The sequence below is a fragment of the Phalaenopsis equestris genome, unplaced genomic scaffold (assembly GCF_001263595.1).
Source record: "Phalaenopsis equestris unplaced genomic scaffold, ASM126359v1 Scaffold000055, whole genome shotgun sequence".
NCBI classification, from domain to species: domain Eukaryota; kingdom Viridiplantae; phylum Streptophyta; class Magnoliopsida; order Asparagales; family Orchidaceae; genus Phalaenopsis; species Phalaenopsis equestris.
The window spans coordinates 1,653,233-1,657,394 of NW_018164497.1; the positions used below are offsets into that span (position 1 = coordinate 1,653,233).

At 44.2% G+C, this 4,162-nt stretch overlaps 1 long non-coding RNA gene across 1 annotated transcript in view; it reads right to left on the reverse strand.

Moving 5' to 3' along the window:
- The window catches only part of LOC110019431, a 76,966-nt gene extending 76,407 nt beyond the window's left edge, over positions 1 to 559 (reverse strand). The window contains exons 1-2 of the long non-coding RNA XR_002293445.1: positions 289 to 559; positions 123 to 199 (exon numbers count right to left, since the gene is read on the reverse strand). This is a non-coding gene — a long non-coding RNA (uncharacterized LOC110019431). The remainder of the gene's footprint in view (positions 1 to 122; positions 200 to 288) is intronic.
- Positions 560 to 4,162: the final 3,603 nt, after the last annotated feature.

A 4,162-nucleotide genomic window follows, 5' to 3' on the forward strand; every position in this document is an offset into this window, starting at 1 on the left:
GCAGAAGAAGAAGAAGAGGAAGAAATGCTGTAGAAATTTCTGTCGAGGTGCAAAGAAGAGGAAAAAGTGGCTGTCAAAAAGCTAGTGGAGTTGCGAAGAAGAGGGCACGAAATAGGTTATACCTGCCGAGAATGCCGAAGAAGAGCGGGATGCCGAACGGAAGCAGGGAGCGGCTACGGAGTCGCGAGCTAGGGCAGACCTAAAACTCGGGGGAGGAGAATCTCAGAAAAAGAATAAAGGAGGGAAGAAGAGAGATGAATGTGAGGAGCGAGGATAGGGATTTCTTACCAAGGTTGAGCAAGCTCTCGGCCGAATGGGGAGTGCGGAGGAGGAGCGGCTTCCGTCGGCGGAGGAAAGGCTACAGCACCGAACGGATCGCGGGAGGCGTTCAGGGCAGATTATAAGTGTGTTCCGCGGCCTACCCGTTCTTTTTCGGACTTCATAGATTATATCAAAATGTAGTATTTTGTATTGCCCGTGATTATACCCGTGATTCGCGTTCGTCTGGAGCTTATTTCACTTCTTTTGCGCCTCTACCTCTCTCGCTCACGAAACTTACCTCGCATCTAATGCCGACAAGCGAGTTGAGGAGAGGGAAATGCGACTGGATCTGATCTTCCTCTCTCTATATCTCTCTCCGCACGCTTGTGGTCTTAGTTGTACACTTAACCCTAGCCGAGAAAACCGGGGCGCATTTTCTGTGCTTCGACTCTCTGAGCTTGCTTTGGTAGTTGAAGGCATCAGTGTAAACAAGTGCTTGTTCATTTATCATAAGGAAGTAGGTATTTTTGAGGTTTCTAAGGTTCACGCAAGATGGATGATGGATTTTTCTTCAGTTTGCTTTCTATTTTTTGCGGTTCAATGTGTGAGCATTTATGTTGGATGTTGTTTATGACTTCGGGAGGTGCTGCATTTAGGGTTTTCTTTGGTTTGATGTTCTTTTCTTTGGTTAATCGGCTTTATAGTTGCTTTGCTAAGTTTTTCACTCATCATCCTTTTTGATTGCCGTTTTTTTTTTGACATTTTTTCCTTTTTTCCCCTGAAGTTCCATAGCAAATAAAAGGAAGAAGATTGTCTTGTAGTTTTTATTGGGTTTGATTAAAAGTATCATGACTGATATTTAATGGGCTTTGGTGTTTAGAATCTGCAAGATTTAACTAAGCTTGGGGTTATATAGATGAATTTCTTCAAAGTGAAGCGATTCAGGCTGAACCAGAAGTTGAAAGTATAAGGCATTGATCTGGGCGTAGATGAGTTCGAGATTGAAAGTATGGAGTCTGGCCAGAAGGTGGGTGCTAGAGATGGAGGTGTGGAAAAAGAGGATTATGATGATGAAGATGATGATATTGTTTCTAATGAGGTGAAAAGGATGAAGGAGATGAGGAATAACAGTTTTATGGTCCTCGTACCGGAGGAGTCCAACCTGGAAGAAGAGGAGACAAGCTCCAGCGAAAGAAGGGAATCAGAGGTGGAGGATGGCTATCTTTTGTCTGATTTTGGCACATTGCACATTAGGTACTGCGAGAGAATGTTATTCTTTGATAAGTTGATTCTGTAGAACATGAAAGAAGAAGGTATATTGTGGCAGGCATTGATTTTCAGTTAAATGTTAAAGTAGATTTCTTCATTTCTTCATAGAATAAGTTATCAATCATTAACGGCACTGTTTTTACTTTGAAAGTTCAATAATGGAGTCTATTAATAAGCCATAACTAATGTTAGCATTGACTTCCTTTGATTTGTATTTATTATTTTGACCCCCAATTAATGAACTAAGGTAAAAGGGCACTTTTGTAATGTGACACCGCTCACCTACCACATCTCACCTACCGTTCACCTACCACTCACCTATCTCCCACCTACCACTCTCTTGCTTCTATAAATAGAGAGGGTGTGAGGCCTAGGAGAGCAAGGGAATAGATCTTAAGGGTGTGAGGCTTAGGAGAGAAAGGGACGAGATCTTAAGGGTATGAGGCTTAGGAGAGAAAGGGAAGAGATCTTAAGCTACCACGAAGGAGGAGAGAATAGCTAGAGAGCTAGAGAGGAGGAGAGCATCTTGAGGCCTTGTATCAAGGTGTCGCTTGAGAGGGAGGCCATAGAAGGAAGATGAGGGCTCATCTCTATGTATAAGCTATGTATTCTCCATTTCTTTTGCCTTAGTGAACTATTTAATTGATTCCCTTCCGTGGACGTAGATCCAGTTGGATCGAACGACGTAAACAAGTTATGTTTGCTTGTGTCCTTTTTCGTCTCATCTCTATGCTAGAAAGTATATATCTCACAACAATTGGCGTCGTCTGTGGGAAGATCCATACTTCTTAGCTAGAGGTGTCAGCGTAAAGGTGTTCGCGGCCAGCGACGAAGAAGAGGAGTTCGGCATTCACGAACAGAGGAGCAAGCGGATCGCGTCGCAGGCAGCTGAATCGCGACAGATTCGGTGAGCAGTGGAAGCTTTAATTGACTAGATTAACACCGCAGGTTGTGTGGTTCGGCGAGACGGAGGAGGAACTGTCCGCGAAGGAGCAGAGGAAGGTGGGTAGTTCGATCCGCGAAGGGGCAGATCTCGAGAAGGAGGAGGATTTCCGCGACAGCTAGCACACGCTGCGACAGCTCTCGGAATTCATTAGGTGCTCAACAAAGCGAACTTCACCTTTTAATTGCTTGTGAACCAGAACAGAACATAGTTCAATTAATATGTATTTTATTTTGTTAATATATATGTGGTAATAATGATTTTGGTCTATGGAGAGTAAAAATTAAAGCTCTATTGGTTCAACAGGGTGTTGCAGAAGCCTTGCAATGGTCGGCGGCATTGCCGGCTGACATGAACGAGGACATGACCGAGAAGGATCGGCATGCTGGACAAGGCTCACAGTTTGATAATCCTGAGCCTGGGCGATAAAGTTCTGAGGGAGGTGTCGAGGGAGACAACGGCTCAAGCACTTTGGGCCAAACTCGAGGTACTCTACCTGACAAAGTCTCTGGCTAATAGACTCTTTCTGAAGCAGCGCCTATACTCCTTCAAAATGCATGAAGACAAATCCGTCTCAGAGCAGATCAATGAGTTCAACAAGATCATCGATGACCTCGAGAACATCGACGTCAAGATGGACTATGAGGACAAGGCACTGCTGTTGCTAAAGTCTATTCCTAAGAGCTATGAGCATTTCAAGGATGTGATGCTCTATGGAAGGGTGCACTATTACTCTAGAGGAGGTTTAATCTTTAATTAGAGCAAAAGAACTTCAGAGGAAGCATGACAGGGACAAAGAAGTCAGCGGAGACAGTCTTATTATCAGAGGAAGATCGGACAAGAAAGATTCAAGAAATGGTCAGTACAGATCAAGGTCAAGCAAGGATGGCGGGAATCAGTCATCAAAGGAATCTTTCAAGTGCTATCATTGTCACAAGAACGGTCATTTCAAGAGAAATTGCCCAGACAGGAAGAATAAGTACCAAGAAGAGCCAGAAGAATCAGGAGAAGCAAGCGTAGCCTCCGATGACTACGATTCTGCTGAGGACCTGGTGATCACAGAATTTGAATCCAGTAAAGAGTGGATCCTCGACTCAGGGTGTTCTTTCCACATGTGTCTTCACAAAGACTGGTTCGAGACACTGCAACAGGAAAATGATGGGTTTGTTCTACTGGGAGACAATAAAGCTCACAGGGTTGTTGGAAGTGGAACAATCAGGATAAAGATATTTGATAGAGTTGAACGAGTACTGAAAAATGTCAGGTACGTACCAGAGCTCAAAAGAAATCTGATTTCTTTAGGTACGATGGAGTCAAGCGGATGCTCGTTCAAGGCAGAGAATGACTGCATCAGAGTAACCAAAGACCCTCGTGTCGTCATAGAAGGAGCCAGAAAAAAGGGGTTGTACTCTCTTATCGGAAGAACCGTGATTGCTAAGTCCATGTACTGTTTGGACTTAGCAGACTCAAGCAAGGGCTGAGGGTCCCTCAGGGGCCAGGTGAAGGGAATCTTTACTTCAAAGTTTCTCAATTGAGGGTCAAGGTGGAGAATTGTTATTTTGACCCTCAATTAATGAACTAAAGTAAAAGGGCACTTTTGTAATGTGGTACCGCTCACCTACCACATCTCACCTACCATTCACATACCGTTCACCTATCGTTCCCCTACCGCTCACCTACCTCCCACCT